General features: G+C 39.2%; 1 long non-coding RNA gene across 1 annotated transcript in view; it reads left to right on the top strand.

Annotated features, from left to right (window-relative positions):
* The window catches only part of LOC139074321 (uncharacterized), a 298,587-nt gene that overhangs the window by 262,039 nt on the left and 10,596 nt on the right, over positions 1-25,952 (top strand). The window contains exon 4 of the long non-coding RNA XR_011523826.1: positions 6,867-6,922. This is a non-coding gene — a long non-coding RNA (uncharacterized lncRNA). The remainder of the gene's footprint in view (positions 1-6,866; positions 6,923-25,952) is intronic.

Genomic DNA, 25,952 nt, shown 5'->3' with positions numbered 1-25,952 from the left:
TTATAGGAATAAGCATAAACAAGTGTGGCTCTCCATTAGATAGATATGTGGTAACATCTAAACAGAGAAAGAGAAAAATTGTGTAAGTGAGCGCATAATGAAGCTAGATTCTGCATATGAAGAGTAACCTTAGACAGACTGCAAAAATGGGGGCAAAAATGATTATAGATATGTTTTTACATCTTAAAACAACAAACAGTTCAATATGATTTACGTAGCTGGGATGGACTAACACCTCACAAGTATAACACCTGAGTCATTTGTCTTAGCAAGTATCTTGCAATCAATAATGCAGGTGAGATGACTGAGAGCTTTGTTTTCTTGTTGTGCCTCAGCTGGTCTAAATTATTTATTTGACATATTGTCTCTTGGCACATGTGAGGAAACCAACGCTAATATGTTTGCATTACTTGGATGTACATCTGAGAGGGAAAAATGGGTCTTTACTTCCTGTCCCTGATCTTTGGGCATATTATATAGGTAGTGATATATTTTGTAGAATTGTCGTGTCATCTGCTACATGTATTGGTAAGAAGAGGCCGTGAGGTTTTTAAAGTGCCCTTCCTGGTTGTCCAAAAATGGAATAAACTTCATTACTGTCGAGAGCGTGATTCATTGGCAGACATCTGACTTCTTCCCAGCCACAGTGAATATATGTGGGCTGACGGCCCAGGGCTCTATATACTATACTTTATTCTGGTTTATATGTGAAGATATCTTTCTTTCCCAAAAGACAGGGAGGTCATTGAGGACAGGAACTGTTTCTTATTTATCTTTGTAATCCCATTGCCTGGCAGAGAGTCTGACAGACAATAGTCACTTAATAAGTGCTTGTTGATGAATGAAAGACAGGAGTGAATGAAGCAGGCAAAGAATTTACAGCCTTTGCTTCAGGTTTAGAAGTTATTAACCTTGTTCAATTAACTACTGCTTTGAAAAGAGGCATAAACTAAAAGTCAGATCCTTTGTTGGGGATCTCAGCAACAATAGACAAGTTATTTATAATGAACTTGAAAAACTTTGTACACTCTAAATGATTATAGAAATAAGATATTTATGTGAAGTGGTAGTGGTTTACTGGTAAACTGGCTTAACAAACAAACAGAAAGCTCTGATTTGTGGCATCTGCCAATTTCTGTGGTATAAACCTAACCTAACAAAGGTTTGAAAACCAACTCACAAAATTCCTGAATATTTAACAACTGGATCGTGTGAGCTGGCTTCTAAACAGCTCTGGGTGAGAGGAAGGGATTTGGCTTTGATAAGTAAGAAATGTGATGCCCTTAGTCTTTGATTGTCATATGGAGGAGAGGTCTATATTTTGAGAAGAGAAAGACTACAGAAAAATTCTGGCAGAGATAGATTGAGACTTCAGATCTGTATTAACCTGAGCTATATGACACTGTTATAGTGATTATCTTAGTGACAGCGAGTTACCCAGCTCTTAACTGAGAATTTTGGTGCCCCCAAATGGAATGATTCATTCAGCAAATATTTATTTATCTTTGGTGGCAGAGGGTCACTGCTGGAAAAGCACTAAAAATGGAGAATGGATTTATTAGATGACGTGATTCAAGGGGTAGATTCACATTGGCTTTTTTTAGCGAAAGGGAGGTTAATGGAATGACATTCTGAAGTGACCAAGAGATATCAGAATCTGGGATGGCTCTACAGATCTCTTTTCCCTTGGTCTTCATGATCTCTGCTGGTGTCCTTGTTTCTCTCTACTACTGTGCTTCATTTTTCCATACTTTCAGTAATGCAACAGACATGTGGTTATGTTTATAGTTCATAATTCTGTCTGATGGGCTTAGTTTAGCATAATCCATATTCATAGGGACATATCAAAAGTTCGGTGTGACTAATGTACAGTCAGGAAGTGGTTCTCAACTTTCAGTGTGCGTCACCTGCAGAGTTAGTGAAAATCAGATCCTGGGAGTGTAGCTAGAGGCACTATAATTCACTATCCCGGGATGGAGCCCAGGAAAATAAGTAACGTTGGTGATTCTGATGCAAGTGGTCGGAAAAGGATATTTGGAAAGAACTTGCTAGTTTTTTAAGCACTTCACCTTTCATGATTGGACTTTTATCTTCTAGGTCAGTGGTTCTCAATCTTGGCTGCACAATGGAATCACTTGAGAGCTTTAAAAAAATACTGATGCTTGACACCCCAAAAATTCCAATTTAATGGATCTGGGATGTGGTGTGGCATTGGGATTTTTTAAAAGCTCCTCAGCTGATTGTAATGTGCAGCCAAGTTTGAAAACCATTGTGCCATGAGGAGCCTCTGAAGATTTTAAGCGGGTAAGCTATTTAAGAGTGAGACAATTTTGCATTTGAATTACTCTAACATCTGAGTAGAAAAAGGAACTGAGAGTGACAATTCTGGTGGTCTCAAGGACAGGATATTGGGACCAGAAGGTAGGATACTCAAACTTAAGATTTCAAAGATGGAGTACAAGTTCTAGGTGAATACTAGATCTGGAATGTGGCCATGAGATTGAGTGGTTGAATTAGAAAAGAAATGAAGGTTATTGGAGTTAAGGTCAATGGACGGAGAAGCTGGGTGTAGATGGTAGTCATCAAGAAGGATAGAAGGGATATAGCCATATGTAAGAACCTCAAAGAAAAATGTTTTTTCACACAAGAATGGAAGAGTAATAGTCTGGAGGTAGGATATCATGAAACAAGAAGTGTTCTGACCTTACATGCTGACTCTGAGAAGAGAAATAGGAGACTATGTGTATGAGAGAGAAAGGAAAAAAGGAAAGGGAAAGTTTGGGAGTGGTGCCGGTGGGGATGGTTATTTAAGAGAGAAAGAGATATTAGTTAAGGCAGGAGTTGGAGAGAATACTCTGGGATTAGACACACTTTTTAAGAATTAAAAGAGTTTTAGAGGGTGCATTCGAAATGTCAGAATGGAGACTGAGTTTGGGGTTGGGGTTGTATGGAGTTGGTAGGCATTAGGACTGACCAGAAATATTAAAGTTCTCTCTTCTTCACGGTACACGGCATTTTCCATTCTCCTGTGATTAAGGGTGGCCATGTGGCTTGCTTGGATCAATGTGGCAGTGAACAGAAGTGATATGTATTACTTCTTGGTGGAAGCTTTAAGAGCTAGTTCAGGGTTTACCTTATCCACTTCTCTCTGCTTTGGTAACCATTGACATTTCACATACTACAGTCTGAACCAATGTGGGGTGCTGAGTCAGGGCCCTCCTGCGGATCTATGATAGACGTGAATCAGCATCAGGGACTGAACCTTTGTGTTTTTTAAGCCACAGAAATTTTGAATTTGTTTGTTACCTCAGCATAACCCAGCTTGTTCTGACTAGTATAGAAATTCACACCTCAAAATGACGCTGCCATAAAAAAAATAAATTTATTGCATTTGCTTAGGGACTGACTGGACAAAAACAAGGAATTGCTTCAAAGGCTGGAAAAGTAACAATCCATTCTATTCTGCACTAAAGCATTTGGTAAAACTGTCATTGAGGTGACTTGGAAGGCAGACCATGTACCAATGAGTGTATAGATCCAGGGTAAAAATTCAGAGAACAAAGAATTAGTATCATGTGTTAATTGTAGACAGCTCTATTTGGGGGAAAAAAGGCATATTTTCAAGCAGGAATAAAAGGAAATAAAATATATACACAAAAGAGTATTTCACAGTTGGAAGAGTAAACTACTTCCCAATTCCTAACAGAAAAAGGTATAAATAAGAAAACTTTGGAACATAAAATAACAATTAAAATTCAGCATTGGGGCAAGCATTAAATTAAGAGTATGGCCATCACACCTTCTGTAGATTACGTTACCTAAAAATCAAAGTCCAGCTAAGCTTATGCTATGGTACAGAGCTCTCTTGTGGACTGAGTGACCAACTGTCCCAGTTTTCTGGGACTTTTAGTGCAAAAACTGTGAAAGTCTGAGGCAAACTGGGAAGTATTAGTCACCCTAACTGTGGGCCCCTTGATAGACATTTTACCTGAATGAGAAATAAACCTTTATGGTTTTAAGCTACTGAACATTTTGGCTTGATTTGTTACTGCAACATAACCTAGCCTATTTTGACTGCTAGGAGAGGAATCACAGTATGGAGAGGAGAGTGGATATGGGGAGCTGACCAGAGTACTGCATTTTGACTCCTTATAAAGTATGAGATAGTGATATCAGCCCTGATATCCATTCACCTACATTAAACCCAGCATATATGGGGTTAAAACCAAAAGCACCCATCCACTTTTCCTGCTTCTCTAAGTTACATTCATAGGTAAACATCAGTTTCTTTAACCTTTATGTCCCTGAACTTCACAATGCAAGTAGATCTTATAAATTGTTAAAACCCAGGGCTTTTTTTCACACTGGGCTCACACTAAAGTTTTGGCTAATTATGGGTCTTTGAAGTTTTGGCTAATTATGGGTCATTGAAGTTTATTACAGGGAAACTAATGTCCAGAGAATATCAAGAAACTGAAGCCTCCCAGACCCCAACTTCTTGGTTTCTGGGCACTAGAATCCACCATCCATTCTAGAAGCAGACCACCAAGGATATTGACCTGCAGATTTCCTTATCTCACCTTCTCCCTTTCTGCAAGCAGCCTCACAAAGGCAAACTCAGGTTGATGGGAAGGTGCTCAGCTGCAAGGCCACATACTCCCCATCCCCTACTTAAAATCCCAAATAAACACCCCTACTTTTTTCCCTTAGAGGAGACGGATCTGAGTTTTAGCTCCCATCTCCTCATCTGGCTGCCTTTTGATAATAAAAGTCCCTTTCTTTGCCATAAGCCTGGTGTTCCCAGTTTTTCATTTTTGCCCTCTTGTGTGGCAGGTAAAAGAACCTGTGTGTGTGTGTATGGTAACAGTAGTGAGGCCAGTGGGATTAGCTTACCTTAGAGTTCCAATCAGTACGCTGGGTCAAAGTGCTACCAATTGATGTTGGAGGCATGTGAAGGCAGAGGGCACATTTACTTTGACATTTTTTGGCTTGTTTTTGAAGTGAACTCCCTATGGACCCTCAAAATAATTTAATCACCCCTCGAATTCACACCCAAACTTTTGGATGCACATCTACTGCATGGTGTGTGGCATTCTTTCCCTGTGAATTTTTTTGGGTCTCATTGTTGCTGTATGGGTGGGTAGGGGTTTCTAGACCAGTTTGAACTGATCAGGGAAAGCATTAGTTGTATTGCTATCCTCCCATAGGAGAATAACCTTAGGCTCAGAATTATAGTGATGGAATGTGAATGAGATCTGAGACTTTTTATTTTTACTTACTTTTCTTGTTCAAATGAAATGAATATGCATCGTACTGGGAAGGCAGACAGGGCTGTTACCAGTGCAGCTGAGAACAATTAGTTCTTATTTGCTTAACACTATTTCTTAATGTGTGATTGTAAAACTTTTCACAGGATGTTTTAAATGTAATCAATTTTTCATTGCTGTTCCTAATAATTCAAAGAGCCTGACATTTGCAATCAAGCCAACTGTGGTCGATATCCATTTTCTCTTCGTTAAATAGGAATTTAACTCAGTGACACAAGTGGTGCCTTCTGGAAGTGATTCTGTGTATTTATTCTTCTGTGAGGGCTACACTCAGATTCATGAGTTGACAGGAGAGACTGTCAAGAGTCACAGGGCCACCTGGGCTTACTGCAGAGCAGAGGTCATCAGCCCCGTCATAGCTCAGCATGCACTTTGGCAACTTGCTTCTATGCATCTCAGATTCCTCACTTATAAAATGAGAAAGAATTTCTTTGAGTTGTATTAGGATTAAATGAAACAATGCATTATTAATCAGGATATATTATTCACTATTAGCTGCAAGTGACAAAAATCCAACCAAACTAACAAAAACTAAAAGGAAACTTAGAGGCTTCATGGATTTTAGGACATGCTACCCCAAAATATGTCACCTTGGCATACTTGATATTTTAAGCAGAAGGAATTTGAGAAACAGCAGGTTCACGAAGGACTTTCTGACATTCCTCTGAAGCAGGTCATAAAACCCTTGTGTGAGAGGTTCCTTCCCTGTACTCAGAGGAAAGGACCATCCTTATCTTCAAAGACAGAGGGATGCTGAGAGAAACTTGAAGGAACGGGCTTTGCTAGGTTTTCCCTGGTTTACTACTCTTAGCTCATACCCTTTGTTGATCACATTTTCCCCATGACTTTCCACTCTTCATCAGACCTAGTATAAAAACACTCAGGTTTAAGTCTTCATTTCCTTATGAAGGATCCCATTGCCACCTAAAACTTACATTAAATAAATTCGCATGCTTTTCTCTTGTTAACCTGCCTTTTGTTACAGAGATCCAGCCGAGAACTGAAGATGGGTAGAGGAAGGATTCTTTCCTTTCCTATAGGCTCATGTAGGAAGCATATCCATAGTTTTCTAACTTCAGGGATAGCTGGATCCAGGTGCTCAAATGATGTTGGGATTCTCTTTATGCTATTTGTATTGATGTGTGTTGGTTTTATTCTGTCCTTTTTAGATCCAGGTTCTAAATCAGGGCAAGGGTCTGAAGCCAAGAGGAAGAAAAGAGTTTTCGGGAGATTAAGCAGAAAAAAATGGCAACTTTAATGACTGTTTCAATAGTTCTCATGGGCTTTCCTTCACGCTACTTCCTTGAACATCTTTTTATCATATTTTAAGCCAGGGATTGACAAACTATGGCCAGCCAGCAGGGCCATAGCTGGCCTGCTGTCTGTTTTTATAAGTAGAGCTTTATTGGAATACAACCACGCTTGCTCATTCATGTACTGTCTGTGCTGCTTTCATGCCACAATCGCATTGTTGATTAGCTGTGACAGAGACCACATGGCCTGCAAAGCTTAAAGCGTCTACTATCTGGTCTTTTACAGAAAAACCTTGCTGTCCTTTACAGAAAGGATGGTCTTCAAAGTGGCTTGTTTACCAGGTGAGTTGCAAGACAACCAATTAGAAAAACAGAAAAATATACTGCAGCTTGTATTTTTGCTCATTTTCTTATTCTAAAATTTCAGCTTCATTGAGGTATAATTGACATATAAAATTGTAAGCTATTTGAGGCGTACATTGTGCTGATTCGACATACTATACATTGTGAAAGGATGCATCTCATCCAGTTAATTAACACATTCATGACCTCACATGTTTATCTTTTTTTTTTTTACAGGGAGAACATTTAAGTTCTATTCTCTTAACAAATTTTAATTATACAATACAGTATTATCAGCTATAGTCACCATGTTATACATTAGATCCTCAGATCTCATTCATCTTATCACTGCAAGTTTGTGCCCTTTTACCAACCACTCGCTATTTCCCCCACCCCCCAAAGCCCCTGGCGGCTGTTTTTCTAGTCTCTGTTTCTATGAGTTGACTTTTCTTTTGATTCCACATAAGTGATGTCATGCAGTATTCATCTTTCTCTATCTGGTGCTTATTTCACTTAGCATAATGCCCTAAGGTCCATCCATGTTGTCGCAAATAGCATTTCCTTCTTTCTTATGGCTGAATAACATTCCAGTGTTTATATATATATATATACGCCACACGTTCTTTATCTCATTTTCTTTCTAAAATATTTAAAGAGTAAACTTTTCTAATATTTATTATACATTGTGGCAGTAGTTAGTGAATGTATATAACTAAAAATATATTTATATATTTAATATACAGTTTATATACTTAATATGATATGTTAAATATATGGATATTATACTAAGTATATTATATTAATATAATATATAAAATATAAATATATATTTTTATATATTATCTCTCTCTATATATATACACACATATACGAATATATACAGAGGAGATTTTGTATTGCTAACACGTAACTTTAGGACAATATGCCTATATTTAACTCTGCTCTCCTTTCCATCCAAGGTAGCTGTGTCTATCTGTTCCTAGTGTAGGCCCGTGTCTCTCACCCCTGTGTGATGAGAATGGTGTGCTAAATCTAAATGTTCCTTTAGAGATAGATGTAAAATAATAAAAATACAGCAGAAGGAAGAGTAAAGGAGGTAGGCTGGGCCACTGATTATTGAAGCCAGACACATTGCAGAAGCATCAAAAGAATAAGCAATCAGATCTCTTATTTCTGAATTTTTAAAGAAAATGGTATTTCTATTCATCATTTATCTCACCTGAGATTTGAACAAATAGGATTTCTGGCAGCAATTATTGATTTTTCAATATTTATAGAAAATGACACATGTTCTGCCAAATGTGATATTTAGAAAGTGAGGTGAATTCTATAAATCCAGAGGATTGGCAACCATGCTACCAGGGCAATTTGTAAAATATGATAAAGCTGATTAATAAGAAGTAGAAATGTCAATGAATCATTAAAGTGAAACAGTAAAGGGATGTTGGAACCCAGTGGGAGCACCTCAGGCTTGATTCTACAAGGACTGGCTGGGCTCAGAGCATGGAAGCCTGGATCAACCTTTCATCCTCCTGGCGAGATTTGGTTACATGGGCAGAGGAGCCTTTACAGTGAGCAATAGGTGTGGGAGAGGAGCGGGAGATATTTTCAGAAGTTCTTTCTGTCAATCTGGCCCTCCTTTTCTGTAAGGTTTGCTGTTGGATGTATTGGATTTCTCCCTCACTTAATACAAACAACATGTGTGTGAGGAAGAAAGACTACTGTTACATGGTAAAGATTGTTTAAGAAATGAGGACCCATTTGCATAAGGATTTGGGACAAAGGATGGAGATCCTAAATCTTCATTCTAAGATGAAAGGTTTCCGGAACCTCTTGGGGTGGACATACCAGGTTAACTGACCAAACCCCAGGGCAGGCATTGGCCTCAACACATCTGCTATAAAATCTCCACAAGGGAGGGAGGGATGGGGCAGACAAAGTGGCTCCTGCACTGAATCGGTTGAAAGGGGTAGGGAGAAGGGTAAGTCTGTGTCTTTGACAAAATTATGTTCTAGGTCCTTCTCTATTCCTGTTCACCTTTCTATGACAAATTTGTGCCCTGGGGGAATGGAAAGAGAAACTGTTCCAGAGCTGTGATACTGGAACCTCGGGGTCAATTTTTGGGCTGGATCAGACTTGACTGAGTATTACAAGTGAGGCAACTTTTTCCTCTCATACTTTGAAAAAGTTTGCATTCTTGCAAAGAGCAGTATGAATATCAGGGAGTAGAGTAGGAGATCTGGCCTCAACCTCTTTACTTCAGGTGAGACAGACAGCCCAGAGCAAGAGATGGCTCTTTCCAAGCAACCGATTTTCTATGGTTCTTGTGGATGTGCCAGACACAAGAGGGCACCACTGAGCCGTGGCTGCTGTATTGAAGCAAAAGAAAATAACCAGCCTTTTTGAGATGGGGGATTCTGGGACAAGCAGGGGAAAGGAGTGCTGCATGGGGAAAGGCTAGATTTCTTGCTTATATGAGGAGGTGGGGGGCATGAGTTGAAGCCATACTTGGAAGCCATCGTTCCCAACCCATTTGTAAAATGGTACTCTAATTACGTTTGTATTATGTCCTTGCTATGTGTCACGCAGTGCTTTCCTAGCCTTTGAGGATTCAGACATGAATTAGACATGTGATGTGTGCAATGATAGGCTTACTCAAGTGTGCAATGAGAACAGATAATGAGCCCCATGATATTGGCACACGGTCAAGAAAGGCTTCCTGGAATGGAAATGTTGGAACTGATTCTTAGCAGGAGGTGAAGAGACTGGGGTTGTATCTAGGCAGAAAGTCCACTTGTGAGAAGGAGTAGAGGTATAATGAAGCAGTATGACCCAGGGAATGACAAGCAGCTTGGTACCACTGAGGAGAGGGGCTCAATGGGAGAGTAGCACTCAACGGGATTCCTTGTGAGGTAGAAAAAGCTCAGCTAATCAGATGAAAGACCTTGAATACCAAGCTAAAAGTTTGGATTTTAGACAAAATGCAGTGAGGAACTATTAAAAAATTTTATGAAAGGGTGCTGTCATTGAATTTTTATTTCAGAAAGTTAATTTTGTTCAGTTAAGATTATTGAAGGAGGGCAGATCTAGAGGTGAGGTAAACATATGCGTGAGAATTGTACTCATCAGGATTTGTTATCAAACCATTGTGCACACCTTCTGTAGCATCCATCGTACAATCTGAAATTCGGGCAAATAATTTATTTGCCTTTGCAGATAAAGTCCTGTGCACCATAGCAGACCAGGTAATTAAGAAAATTTAGATGTGAAATCCGACGTCTTTAACTTCTTGACCAATTCAGCCCTAACTAATATCCTTTCTTCTCAGCTACTCCTGTGTCTACTTTTGTGCCATCACAGTGTGAACTTGGATATTGATCACTCACTGTATGTGCTGATTGGGTCCCAGGGTTCAGGATTAGTTGCAATTACCAATGTGCAGTAAACCATGTTGTCTTCTATTCGATAGTATAACATGGTTTCTTCCTTTATGCTGGGTGAGACTGTACTTGCAAGTCTTATTTCCAACCCAGTGTGCCCGTATCTTTCTGGTCAGTTTGTGAAAAGCTGTTTTCTGTAGGTCAGGCTAAGAGAATCGCAGTATACTTTAAGGCATGCTAAAAGCCCTGAGAAGTCCTGCAGGAAAGAATCTAGCTTTGCTTTTTAACTCAGGATTTCTCAAACTTATCAGATTTAAGAATCTTTTGTACAAGTAATCTATTAAATTATGCAGAACGACTGTTTAAGATAATGTACTTTGTGACTTTCTGTCATACATGACTATGTTTGTAACTAAAATTTTAACTAAGTGCCAGATACCCAACAATCAGCAGGCCTTTCTTTCATTGAACCTCTTGGCTGTTCAATAATCTTTCCAGGCTCTTGGGTGGCATATAGATGTCTCTTGCCTAGGAAACAGACAAATGATATTCTCAGTAATTGAAGCCAGCTCCTGTCTTATAGAAATGCAAGTGATAATATTAAACATTCATGACAAATGCCCAATTGTTGAGTTGGTGGCAAAAATGAATGCTGATTTGTTGATGGAGATGGGAAGAGGCACTGACTATGAGGCTTGGGTTTTGTTTCCTGGCCTGAATGCTCTGGACTGGGTGTATGCTTTAGCGGTATGTGTCCTCGATAGCGTACCTGTTTTGTGCAGGCAGGGCTGTGAGATGAGGCTGAGCGAAAGAGTTAAAAATGTAACCTACAGACATTTATTGATTTCACAGGCAGAGTAATACAGGCTTTAAAAGCACAGACTCTGGACCCGGACTGCCTGGGGCCCCCACTTATTAGCTATGTGACCCTGGACATGTTGACTAATTAGTTTTCTTCTTCATAATCTGGGACAAGTTATAGTGCCTACATCAGAGTTGTCGAGGGGACTGAATAAGTTAGTCCACTTGAGGTTGTGAAATAGTGCCTGGAACATTATGAGGGCTCTGTACATGTTTCGGTGATATTTTGTGCTTGGTACTGTGTAAGATGGGAGGGATGCAAAAATGAATAAGACATCCTCCCTGCCTTCAAGCTCACAGACGAATATAAGTAAATTTCAGCATTTTAGGGTGAGAAATAGATCTATTAAAGCATGCAGGAGAGAGGTAGTATAATGTTTGTTAAGAGAGCAATTTCTAGGGCCAAAGAAATGTGGGTTTGAATCCTGGCTTTGATGCTGGCAGGAGCTTAGACAAGTGACATACTTTCTGGGCCTGATTTAGTCATGTGGAAAATGGCATAATGCTCCAGTGAAGTTTCCAGATGCTAGTCTTTATTTGCTATTATTACTAGGCTAGCACAGAGGAGGGGAGAGAGAGAGTTTTGTGGAGATGCCACCTGATTTGGCCCACTGCCTGCTCTGGGGAATTCTTTCCAGCAGGGTGTGAATCTGCCTGCCCCTCTGTTCACAGTAAAGGAGATGAGTTTGGTGTTGTGGATCGGGTGCCAGAGGGTCTCCTCAAGTTGGTTCCAACACTCTCCACTGAGACAGGAGAGCACAAGACCCTTTTCTGGCCTGCCACAGCATTTCCTCCAGGTTCTGCATTTCTCAGTCACTCAGGGCTGAATTCAGCCCAGGAATCCACTTGTGAACAACCTAATAGCATCCTCTCCATCTCTGTGGTCCTGTAACATGACTCTCGTCGCAGGCAGGGTAGAGGTAGTCACCAGCACCAATGTAAGCTCAGGTTGGCAATTTGACGTGAGATGTTGGGGAGTAGTCTCCTGGCCTTTGTGAGTCCTACTGTGGCAGATCCTGAACATCTTGACTCCCTGGCTTGGAGTTTTGAAGTCTTGCCAGGTGGGTGACATCTGATTGAACTGTTGCAAAAGCACATCTGGAAGGGCAGCCCCAGCCTATGGCTTAGAGGGGAGCCAGGAGGCAGTAAATATTTTTTTTTAGCCTTTTGGTTTGGAGCCAGAATAAACAGATCTCTTGCTGCCTGGCTCCGACTCTTCCCTTTTCTCATTCCATCAGAGGGACTTGACCTTGCTCTCAGGGCTACAGATTGGGCTGTGCCTCGGTGCAGGATGCTTCTGAAATGAAACACTATCCCAGGCTGCTGATGGGAGCAGAGTGTCAGCTCAGGGGAAGAGAAGGCCAGGGTGGACAGAGCTGCCTCCTGGAGTTTCTTGCCTCTCTTTCCAGGCACAGGGAGCCTGAGAAGAATCTTCTGTCTTCTGCTCCTCACAGATGAAGGAGGGAATAAAGGCAGAAAGTGTAAATTCAGGAATGCAGGAAGGACAGAGTGAAAGATTCTTTCCATAAAATTATGTTTTCATGTTCTCTTTGTGTGGTTTTTTTTTTTTTTTTTTTTTGTCACTGGCTCCCTTTGGAGGAATAAAGCTTTCATCTAGCCAGGAAAACTTCAGCTTCAAGGATATGATTCTCTCTGGCTGAGAGGAATCTCAGTTGCTACCTCTGCTCTTGCACCCCTGAGCCACTTACTCTGTGGGTGCACCCCGTCCTGTGGAGGCACAGGGACCCTGGTAGATTCCTGATGGACATGAGAGCTGGTGCAGATAGATATTCAGGGTAGAAATTTGGCAGCATTTAATCAAACATGTATAGATGTGCCTTAGGATCCTGCAAGTCGTCTTCTGAATATACCTTCAAACAAATTCTTACATGGACCTGTAAGGGGACATGTGCGGGATATTAATTGTAGCATTGTTTGTAAAAATTTGGAAGAAATCTGGGCGATCTAGATATTCACCACTGGAGAAATAAATAGGTACAATGTAGTAGGTTCCACCATGGAGCACTATGCAGCATTTAGAGGCAGTAGAATAGATATTACAAGTCGCAACATGCATAAAAATGTGCAACACAAATAGTAAAATGAGTAAAAATGCGATACTAGATTTTTTGGAAAGTAAGACACACACTGAGATTTATAGCATAACATTATGTGTAAAAGCATGAAGAGAAAACAATAATACATGCTTTTATGAGAACTCATGCAAATAAAAGGGTAAACATCAAATATATTAGAATATTTGAGATAAATGGGAATAAAAAATACAGGAAAGAACCATAGGCAAACAAATGATGATGGTATAGCAAGAAATGAAAAATGTATTAGTCCTCTGAAAATGAGGTTAAAAAAAATCTAATCAAAAGCAATTAATACTTGAAGTCATGTCAAGTTAAATGAGTAAGAGAGATGATATCATTGCTCCTATCACTAATTTATCCCCAAACTTGGTTGTTTGGAACACAAACTGTTGGACTATTTCAAAATTGCTCTCCTCCTGAAAATCCCTGGGACAACTAGAAGATTTGGCTCGTAACATTTCTCAGTTCTTTCCTAGATCATTCCAGGCACATTCTAGTCTTTTGTGGCAGCAAATGTCCAGTCATTTTCATCTTTTTCTTCTATTTATGGGTTTCAAGAAAAACAGTCACTCTCTCTGCACCACTACTGACCCCACCAGCTCATGTTAGATTCCATCTCAGCCTCATTCAGGATCCCTTACGATGTTTCTCACACTTCTGCCACTCCTGTCTTTGGTTTCCAATCTCCATGTTGCCAGACAGCATTTCTTCTTTCCTCTAATAATTTTAGTAATTGAACATGTGTTTTACACAAGCCTTGGGTTAGATGTTAGGGGCAGAAAAAAATGTATGGTACAGTCTGTATTAGTTTCCTATTGCTGCTGCAAAAAATTACCGTAAACTTGGTGGGTTAAAACAACACAAATTTATTATTTTACAGTTTTGGAAGTTGGAAATCTAAAGTCAGCTTCACTGGACTAAAATTAAGGCATCAGCAGGCCCATGCTCCTCTGGAGTCTCTAGGGGAGAATCCATTTCTTTGCCTTTTCCAGCTTGTAGAGGCCACCTGCGTTCTTTGGCTCATGGCCTCTTCCTCCATCTTTAAAGTCAGCAGCTTAGCATCTTCTCCCCTCTCTGACCTCTGCTTCCATTATTACGTCTTCTCTCTCTGACTCTGATCCTCCTGTCACCCTCTTATGACTACTCATGTGATTACTTTGGGCCTATCCAGTTATTATAGGATCCTCTTCCAATCTCAAGGTCCTTGACTTAATCACATCTGCAAAGTCCCTTTTACAATATAAGATAACATATTCATAGGTTCTGGGGATTGGGACATGGACATCTTTTGGAGGGTAATTATTAAGCCTGCTACAGAGTCCTTGCTCTTAAGCCATCCGTAGCCTAGTGGGAGACACCAATAGGTAGATAGGCAATTAAAGAAGAGATGGTGAGTGTCATGACCAGGGAAGTACAGGAGAAAAGACGGACACTTGATCTAGTCTAGGGTTGGGGCTGGCTCCCCAAAGTTGTGTTCAAGAGAGGTAAAAGATACTAGGGTGTGCTGTGTGAAGAGAGGTTTGGGTGAGCACCCTTTGCAAAGCCCTGGAAGTGAGAGAGAATGAGCAGAGTTAAAGATGACCCCCTTCCCGCTCTCTCTGCTCATCCTCCTCGTTCCACCTAACTGCCTTTGCTTACCTTCTTCGTTTGGTTCGTAACACCTCTCTCACAACTCTACTTCTCCACTCTACTTTTCCTTCTGAAAGTCCACATCCACACTCCACAATTAGTATGATCACTCCAATGAATTCCCATAACTTTTTATCTGTACTCCTCTTACACTCGTTTTTATTTTAGCAAATAGTTATAGGCTCGGAAATGCTTGTTAAAAGTGTTTTCTGTCATCTCTTCTTTTCCTTTCTGAACTTAAGACTGGAATCAGTAAGAGACTGTAAATTTTTCCTCCTCATGCCCTTTTGCTCTTCCAAACTGTTTACTCCAGCACCAAGGACATAATAGACCATCAGCAAATGCTGAATGATTAAATGAACAACGGTACCTCTAAATTCAATCATATACTCAGTTCTCTGGCTCCAGTCAGACTGGGCGTACCCTGAGAAACATGTGGTTTCCACATTGAGGAGGTTTTGAATTTGATTTGTAAAGATACAGTTAAGGCACATTGGGTCAAAATATCCATCCATTCATTTAAAGTGACCATTATAATAAGTACATAGAGCCAAAACAATACCCTTTATTAATGATGATTAATTGTACTAAAAGTTGACTCAACATTAACCTGAGGACATGGTGGTATGTGCACATTCACTGTTCTGGTGTAGAGACAGAGAGGGTATAGATGGTGGAGGATTGGATGGGTGGAAGAGGACAAATTCGTAGTTATCATTATTTCTCCTTGTGTAGCTATGGTCTTGATGTAAAATTGAAATATCAAGCAAGGCTCATTGAAAATATCTGTGTGAAAAGCATTTGGAATCTCGGTTACATATATCATGACATAATTCCTACCCAAATGAGATCATACCTTCATCCTTTAGAGTACAAATGTATGTCTGTTTCAGTCCTCCAAAAACATTTTTCTTGAGCAAAATATGCTAGCATGGATAAAATAAAATTCACATCTAATCCAAAGTTAAAATAAATGTCATATTTAGAGAAGTTTTTTGAATCAAATAATTTTGGACACTACTTTTTACTATATTTTTTTGCAGATTTTCTTTTAACTGGATATAATCGACATGCTCCTGGTAGTTTCTTGTGTGTCTGACTCTTATGGCCTTTGAGACCAGACTCCACACTGGGACTTTCATATCACCCGCTTCTCCTCAGAGAAAGTCCCCAGCCTGTCCTGTCTCCACCTTTAGGATCTGACTCCCAGGAGGTTTTCTTATCCCCTGATCAGGGAAACTAGCAGAACCCCCATGCTCAACTAAGTTCAGTGTCACCTGAGGTGGCTCCTTTCCATTCTTTATTCACTCTGACAACTTTGGGATTTAAGATTTGCCAGTGGTCCCATACTTTCCAGCCAAATATTCTGGACTATAATTACTTTCCTGCATGAGATTATCAGGACAAATTCCGTCATGATTAGCTTCACTTTTTACATTAGGCATCATCAGATGCTCATGATTCGCAGATAATCTGCCACCTGAGCAATTGGAATTGAGGCTAAGAACTTGATGAGACAAACCTTAGAAAATGGGAAAAAAATTTGGAGGGAACCTCTGATTTACAGAGTATGCATTTTGAACCCCATTACACAAATATCCAGTTGTCTACTTGACTTCTCTTGGATATCTCAAAGGTACTTCAAACTTGAAATATCTGCAAGCAACCCATGTCCTCCCTTCAAAGCCTGGTCCTGTACCACTGTTCCTTCTCATGAATAGCACTACCATCTATGCAGTTGCATGATCCAGAAATCTGGGGCAAATCCTTATCCTCTTGATTTCCCTTACACCCCAAAGCCAATACAGTGCCACCTCATGTTGATTTTACTTCCTAAATGTCTTAAATTCATCATTTTCTCTTCATCTCATACACTACTGATCTATCTATCCATCATCTCTGAGGCTTCCTATCTATGAATGATTATTTCCTTCTCCCCAGCTATTTCAATAGTTTCCTAAAGTCTCATCTTTTATTCTGCCCTTTCTCTAACCCACTCACTAATCTTTAATCAGAGAGGTCTTTAAAATATGTAAATCTGATCATGCAAGCAGCCTTCCTAAAAATGTTCTGTGACTTTCCACTGCTTTTAGGATTAAATAAAATGCTGACATGGCTTACACTGACCCGTGTGGTCTGGTCGCTGCCCACCTCACACCATTCAGCATCCCCACTCTGCCCATCACCACCACCTTGCTCTTGCCACACACTTTTTAATTCTTCCTACTTACCATTATCTCCCTCCTGGCTCTCCACCAAAGTATGCTACACTTGTATACTCCCTTTCCTCTCCTCTTGACTCATTTCATTATCCTTCCATTTTCATCACTCACTTAGGGAAATCCCTGACATCTCTGAGTGAGTCAAACCTTCCTGTATGGACAGGCATAGTACAGCGAATTCCTTCCAAGCACTTGTCAGAGTTGAAATTTTGTATTTCCTTGCTTACATATTTAATTCATGTCAATTTTCCTACTAAACTGTAAGTTCCATGAGGGTAGGTCCTTGTCTCATCATTGTTTTCCCAAGAGTTTGGTGCAGAGTAGGAGCTTAATAAATATTTGTTGAGTGAAGAAATTGAAGTCTCTTACAGCTAACTCTGAGTGACTGCTGTCTGAAATAAAATAGGATTTACTCCTTAAAGTGGCAAACAAAAGTCCCTGCATATTTTGAAATGCACAGTGACATACAACCATAGGAATGGAGAGTGAAAGAAAAGAGAAAGTGGCTTGATTCAAAGTGCATTTGTAAAAGTAGCTTGAAACAGTCGGGTTTGATCCAGCAAAACAGAGCTGTTAGAAAAAACACAGAAGTAAAGGTTTTAATATAGGGATTAGCATGCATTCTAGTGTGGGAGGAGCTGGGGAATGAAGGCTGTGGCAAGAGGACTGGAGAAACAGTCACTGACCACTTCAGTCCAAAGCATTGGCAGGGGTAGAATCATGGAAGTTTTGAGATAGTATGAGAAACCAGTTGAGTCTGGCTACTACAAAGGAGCCCATGCAAGTCCTGTTAAGCTGCTGCAATTGCAGAACGGGCAGCTTCTGGGGAAGTCTGGACAACTGCCAAGTCAGGGGAAGCTGCCTTCTCTAACCCTTATGACCTTAATGACCTCAGGTTCATTTGTACTTTCCAAATCTTCTATGAGTTCCCCTCATTGGCAAACCCTTACTTAAAACAATATAGGAAAGGGATTCTGGGAAGCACCTAAAAGTGATAGTGGTGCTTGACGTTTGGCAATAGACGACATAGCCCAGGAAGGCTATTGCTTGATTCTATCCCAGGGTTTTCTCTGGCGACATCATTTTGAACTGGGATGACCAAAAGAAAACTCAGTCCTGAGGTGCACTCCAGAATTTGACTTTTTTTGTTGAGGTCTCATAGTTGTAGATAAAAACAAAAGTAAGTTTTAACATGTACTGACTAATCTTCAGGTGAAATCCGGATTTTCTGCTATTTGGGATGGTTTTCAAAAGAGCAAATAATAAATGTATGATCTGAGTCTAAAGGGTTATTAGACAGTATATGAGCCTGACTGGTCTTGCAACTATATGCAGCCACTTCTCCTTTTTGGTCTGGAGCTTTCCTATTTTGTAAAAGAAGTAAAAATCCTCTTCTCCCTTGGTACCATAATGGTAATAATAAGTACAGTGTTTGTTTATGGAATGCTTATCATGTATCATGTTCAGTGATTTATGTACATTAGCTCTTATTCATACAATCACCCAGGAAGAAGAAAGATATAGAAGCAGGAATGCATCTTTGGGTTGTTATGATGTTTAAATGAGGTATCTGTTATACACCTAGAATATTTCCTAGTACAGAATTGGCGTTCAGGTGACCTGCCCTACTGTCATACTGCCAGGAAATGACAGTGTAGAGATTCAAGATTTTGTTCATCGTATGGATTTGTTTTGTTTTGCTGAGGAAGACTGACCCTGAGCTAACATCTGTTGCCAATCTTCCTCTTTTTTAAAATTTTTGCTTGCGGAAGATTAGCCCAAAGCTAACACTAACATCCGTGCCAGTCTTCCTCTATTTTGCATGTGGGTCACCTCCACAGAATGGCTTACAAGTGGTGTAGGTCTGTGCCCAGGATCTGAACCCACAAACCTGGGCCACCAAAGTGGAGTGCACTGAACTTTAACCTATACTCCATGGGACTGGCCTCCTTATAGACTTTTTAAAAGATAGACATCATTATTATATAAACCTCATAAACAAGAGTGATTAATTATCAAAAAAAGAAAATTACAAATGCTTTATTTGATCTTTTGGTTCTCTTCTATTCTTGGCATATCATCATCCATCATTGACATCTCTGTACACAAGTCAATAATGAATAATAAGGATAGCATACGGCCCTAATCTTTGTGGTTAATTTTCACTTTTCAAAGTATTTTCACATCATTACATTATCTCATTTTATCCCCTCAACAACCCTTTAAGATAGGTTGGCCAATAATTATTATCTTTATTTTATAGGTGTTGAAACTAAAACTCTTGGCTGGTTAATGAAACAGAAGAAATTATGTCTATTGAGTTCTTACGACGTATGGGGACTTTTTAGTCTCTGTTACAGTCATGCGAATTCGCCCTTTTATGGATACAAAACAGAGACCCATAATTTAAATAACTAAATAAAGTTATACAACTAGTGAAGACATTCCAACCTGATAATTCAAACCCAGGGCTCTCTGGCTTCAAAGCCATTATTCTTTCCATTATATATTGGTACTTGTAGTGTTATAACAGTCAAGGACACAGCCTAAACTAGGACCTTGGACTCCCGACCCTTTTCTAAACTGGTAATCTAATAAATAAGAGTTTTTTTTCCTCCCTACCCAAAACCCTAGTTATGATAAATATTATGAAATTAACTATTAGAAAGAAAGTTGGAACTGTACTAGGCTGACATTTTATTCAACACCGTGTTATATAAAGGATATCATTCAAATGATCAGGTATATTTCTTTTTCTTCAATGAAAATATTAGATAATATCGTTTTAGTTATTTCATGCTTGCTTTTATTCATCAACTTATTTCGTTTCTTCTTAACAGTCTTCTGTTTTGTGTGTGTTTGTTTATGTACACTACACATATGTACATCTAATTGGGCTCTATTTAGACAAAGAGTTTCTATTTTGTATGCTGAGAGTTCTAGCTACAATAGATTACAAGGGATTAAGATGGTGATTACCTCCTCCTCCAGCTGGGAACTGAGACCATTTGAAAAATCCCAGCCTCTGGAATGGACTCCACAATTTCTCCTTATCTGAAAGGTTACTCATTCCCACCTTTAAACTAGCTGAGCAATTTGCCTCAATAATACTCCTTGATTCAAAGCTTCATAGATTAATTTTACATTATGTAAAGATCACTTTCCTTTGATCTAAACACTGTCATAGTCCTGTATTATGGGACAAGGTTAATCGGATCACACCATTAGTTCTTTTATATCATTCTCATTATTTCATATATCTTTATCGCATCTCCTCTTATTATTCTCCTTTTCAGAGTCTTTTAAATCATGTGCCTCATGGAGAATGTATTTTAAATGTTCTTTGAAGAGCCAAATTGCTCTGAGTTTAGAAATTGGCATAAACACTATAAATAACAGCTTCTCCATGCTATAAAGAAGTCTACCTTAAATACGAGTACACACACAATGAAAAGAGCTTCCATTCCCAGCATTTTAGTTAGAAATGATCTTAGAAGGATGTTTTCTGGGTTGTGGGTTCAAAAAATGCTTTGTGTTTGGAAATTAGAGTGTCATTGGTATTCACCAAGAGAGCAGTTTTTGTAGAATGATGGAGCCGAAGGCAGATTCCCATATACTGAAGAGGACCAGTGGAAGTAAAAGTAGAGGTGGATGCTAGACTCTACTTTAAGTATTTAATAGAGAAGACACGGCAGATTTCAGGAGAATTAGGATTGACAGAAGGACCTTGAAGGAATTAGAATATGCATATACTAACTCTTGAACAGATCGCCATTATTTCGTGAATGAAATGTTTTCAGTATGGTTATTTGGTCATTTATTGAATCACCTAAGCAGACCACATTAAAGTCTCATACCTGCACTGCATATTTCCTTCCTTCCTTCTTTCCTTCCTTGTTTTCTTCCTTCCCTCCTTCTTTCCTTGCCTCCCTCTCTCCCTCCCTCTCTAGGCACATGAATATTCTAGATGGGCACCCTATTTTAAAAGCATTATGCTTTTTCCTATTGTGCCTGCTGGGCAGAATGTGCATTCATTTCCTAACTGACTATTTTTAAATTTTTATTTATTTATTCTTTTGAAGAAGCTTAGCCCTGAGCTAACATCTGTGCCCATCTTCCTCTACTTTATATGTGGGACGCCTGCCACAGCATGACTTGACAAGTGATGCGTAGGTGCACACCCGGGATCCAAATCGGCTAACCCAGCGCCATGGAAGTGGAATGTGCAAACTTAACCACTGTGTCACAGGGTTGGTCCTTCTGAGTTGCAAAGTGATTTCTTGATCTAAATGCATTCTGCCCTTTGCATTAGAATAACAAAATATTGCCTAGGGAAATTTCTGTAAAACATTTTGGCTGTTGGGTGAAGAATGAATTGTAGAGGGGCAAGAGAAGAGGCAAGAAGGCCAGTCAGGAGGCTGTTGCAATCATCCTGATGAGAGACAATGATGACTTGAACTAGGTAGTAGCTGTGGAGGTGGAAAATAGTGTTCACTTTCAAAATATGCTTTTGAGGTGCTGTCAATAGGACTTGCACATGGATTGAATGTGGATGCTGAGGGAAAAAGAGAACATGCTTAAAGAAATTGTTAAAAATCATTTACAAAACAAAATAGATACATTTTTTCTCCTCTGAATATTATTCTAAGGTGAGTGACCATTTTTCTCAGACAAAATCTTATTTAGACATATGATAAAGTGACTATTTTTAGTAACCAGGTCTCTTTGGACAATTTAGGAGGTCAATGAATCCTCTGAAATTGAAAATGTAAAATTTTAAATTTATGCATATACTTTTACTCGGAAGAAAGTCTACAGCTTTCAAGATATTCTCAAGGAAGTTTTCAAACAAAAACAGATTAAAAGCTTCTATTAAGTGCATTATCCCACAAAACGCTATCTAACAAATCACTCCCAAACTCAGTGACTTTAACCACCATCATTTGCTCTCACTCACGTGCTTGTGTGCCAGCCAGTATTGTTCTGCTGATCCTGAATGGGACGGGTTGGACTCTGCTCTATGTCATGAGTTCAGGTCAGATATGTCCCTTGTGTCACTTATTCTTCTGAGTCTAGTGAGCCACTTGGATATGTTGTTTCCATGGTCCAGCCCAACAATCACATTTCAAGCTTCTGCTTGTGTAGCATCCACTGACATTCCTCTGGTCAAAGAAAATCATATGACAAATCCCTAAAACTAGGGGTAAGGAAGTTCACTGCATCTCTAAGTGGGAGAAACTGCAAAGTCACATGGCAAGGGACATGCAAAAGTCACAAGGTGAACTAATGTATTGTTTGTTTATTTCTGATTTTTTGTCTACCTTTCCAAACTTGTACTGACAAAAAAGTCAAGTTGGCATTTTCTAGAGAATTAGTATACCAGTTTCTCCCACTCACACAGTACCTCCTGCCTGGGCTTTTTACTTGAGAGCTTCCTCAACTAAAGTCATGATCTTTGGATGTGGTTTGATGGGAACGAATGCCAGATCCCAAAAGTTTATCTTTCTAAATGAGCTTAACTCAATATCCAACCCCAGGACTTGCTAAGAAGAAAGATTTCTGCCCTGATTGCCTTTATGCTTCTTTCTGACAGTTTGTAGTCAGATCTCAAAGAAACAAAAGTTCATTAAAACCACCACACACATACAATCTGTAAAGAAACTTTCTATTCCTTGTAATACCATTTCAGTTTTCCAGTAATTAGGTATCCCCTTCTGCTATTAATAAAAGGTCTCAAAACTCAAATTATCTTCTTATTCCTCTAACTTCAACTCACTCCAAGAAGGAAATACCTTATCCTGAATATTTTAAATGAAAAAGCAAGCAGTGAGATGATCTACATACAAAATCAGCTAGCAAATGTATGCTGCTGTCTCACTTGGCCAACAGGATTAAAACTCATCTGTGGAATCAGGAACTCCCTATAATCGTATCCAACCAGATTTCAATCAGAGCTCAGGCACATGAAAGCCTCTTGGTTTCAGATGGGTTTAAAAACACATTTCCTTTCATTCTCTAGATCTCTCTTAAAGAATAAACTTTGCATTTTCTTGAAAGCATTTCCTCTAGTGCGCACATGCAGGTTTTTCCTCTCACCAGGGTAAAGATTGGAGTAATCTGTAATTAATGATTTGAAAAATATTTAGCTGGATTTAAAGAAAGAGATGCAAACAGTAAAAAGCTCAACATAATTACAGGTGTCCTTTAATTAAAGGAATGCTAGAGAATTCTGCAAAAATTGCTAAGACACTGAAGCAGTTACGCACTGACCCACATAAAGGATATGGACGCCTGCATATTGGTATTTTAGCGGCTCTCCTGACACTGGTTACAGAATCAAGATGCCTAAAGATGATAAAAAATTAATTTTGGATGTTTAAGGTATTGAACTTAAACAGACAGCCAGTTATTTCTCCAGCAAAAATGGGTTTATTTGCGATCAGCAAAGAATTGTAATCTAGCATCTGTGACCATGGCAAATCACATGCAAGTCCCCAGCAGCAAAAGGGAGGAGAAACTCTTTAATAAAGGGGAAGAGGAAGTTGGGAGTGCTATTGTAAAGGAAGAGTTTGAAGTATAGAGGCCTTTCCTCGGCTGAGTTGTGGCAGTCTCTCATTGGCTGAGCTTCCTGCCAGTCAAGAAGAAGAAGTCTTTCTTCTTCCTGTTGGGCTCTGCTATCTATGTAGGGCGTGAGAAGTCCTCCATTTGGCCTCCCAACTCCATTTTAAAGAGGTTTCTGTTTATTAATTTCCACAAAGCTATGTTTTTATTTGGTGGCAGGGGACTCACCTAGGTGACCTCTTTGCATCTCCTCCAATTTACTCCAAACCTAGTTAACTTCATTAAATAAGATTCTCTTTCTTTTTCAAAGTTATCTATGTTTAAGGAGAAAGAATGTAAATCTATCTCTGCCTATCAATTTCTTGAGGAATATGTGAAGGAGAAACACCCTGCAAGATCTTTCTTTGGCATAGGAATAAGTAAACAATCTAATTTGAAAGGCACCAAAACATAAAGGGATAAATGTGGGACTCTGGAGTCAGAACACTGTGCGTTTGGATCCCAACTCAATGGCTTATTTACTCTGTGGCCTTGGGTTAGTGAATATACTGGTTTAATCTCGGTTTCCTTCAAAGGTTTTTGTGGGAATATAATATGTGTATAGTCAGTCCTAAGTTTAATATCTGCCACAAAATAAGCATTTAAAAATATTGTTTAATAATAAATTGCTCTATCCACTGGCTTTGTTTAAATCTTTAGAAATAAATGGTAATATGGGCTATGAAAATGAGTGAAATACTAGTTTAATTTATTGATTAAAAATAACATTTGAGTGTACTACACACAAAGGCCAGCTTTACCTTCTGGGTTACTTGCAACATTCTTATTAAATGGCTTTCTAATGCAAAGACATCCTTAAAGCAACTTCTCAATAACTGCTTGTCATCAAGCTCTAACTAAATTATGAGGATGAGAGCCACATAGTCATAGGGTGATCAGTTAGGTAGATCAGTTTTTAGATGAGTTCCTGGACAGGGAAAACTTAGACCTGACTAGGAGGCATTTCCTCTCTTTATTACTTATCTTTTATTTACATTTTATGTACCATGGTATGTACTCTATCCTGGGTGCAATGCAGGAATGAAAGGTAGAAAAATGAATTCTAAGAGCAAGCAAGGATCTGGACTAATGCGTGCCTGTGCTGGAACTGTGCTGTGCAGGGAAGGCCGGCTCTCTCCTGGCCGTGGGGGTGTGAGTGAGGGAATAAAAAATGATGCTGGTGACCCGGATGGAAACCTTTTGGGAACGATTTCAGAGGCCATCCTGAGAAATCTCAGAAAAACATTTAGTAGGAAAAGTAAGACGGAACCCTAATAGGTTCTTGATATTTTTGTTAAAGGGAATGGAATGACCAAAATGGTAATGGAGAATGCTTACTTCAGCAGTTGTACATGCAATTGACTAGATAAGGGAGAGAATTGAGTTAACTGGGCTAAATATATATATATATATATATATATATATATATATATATATAAAACATTTATTAATTTATGCAAGAACAGTTCTATATTGTACATCTGTTCTCTAGGGATCAGAATTATTGTCTTCATTTTGGAGTGTAAGAGAGTAATTTTAGTAGTGAATGAAACTTAGAAGAACTGCCAGACCACCCAGAAGCTGGTTCTGATAGTCTTGTCCACATTTTCCCAGTGTCTGAAGTTATCACTGATTATTTCTCTGTCCTTCAATTCTTAGTTTAGTGGGAGGACATATAAAAGGGAATGAGGGGCCAGCCCTGCAGTCTAGGGGTTAAGTTCGGCATGCTCCACTTCAGGTGGCTTGGATTTGGTTCCTTGGTGTAGACCTACAACACTTACAGTAGCCGTGCTGTGGTGGTGACCCACATACAAAACAGAGGAAGACTGTCACAGATGCTAGCTCAGGGTGAATCTTCCTCAAGCAAAAAGAGGAAGATTGACAACAGATGTTAGCTCAGGGTGAATCTTCCTCAGGAAAAAAAATAAAAGGAAATGATTAGGATCCCAGCTCCAGAAGAAGGATGTTTAGTCAGCTTGCCTATTTCTAGGGTGCTTCAGAATCAGAGAAGCTGTATGCAAATGTCTTAGAAACTAAAAATGAAGTTTATTTTGCAGAAATAGAGATGGGGGCCAAAAAATGTTTACTGTTATTCAGAGACAAGCTAGATTTGATGTTTTATGCTTTCTAGTAAATTTCTCAGAAAGGTACATAAAGATTTTTTTAAAAAATTTTAAAATGGTATTTGTAATATCATTATATCAAGTGGTATTTATAAAACCCCTTTTATGGACTGAAT

Source organism: Equus przewalskii, chromosome 11, assembly GCF_037783145.1.
Source record: "Equus przewalskii isolate Varuska chromosome 11, EquPr2, whole genome shotgun sequence".
Taxonomy (NCBI): domain Eukaryota; kingdom Metazoa; phylum Chordata; class Mammalia; order Perissodactyla; family Equidae; genus Equus; species Equus przewalskii.
The sequence above is the reverse complement of the archived record's forward strand: the minus strand, read 5'-3'. Positions and strand labels throughout refer to the sequence as shown.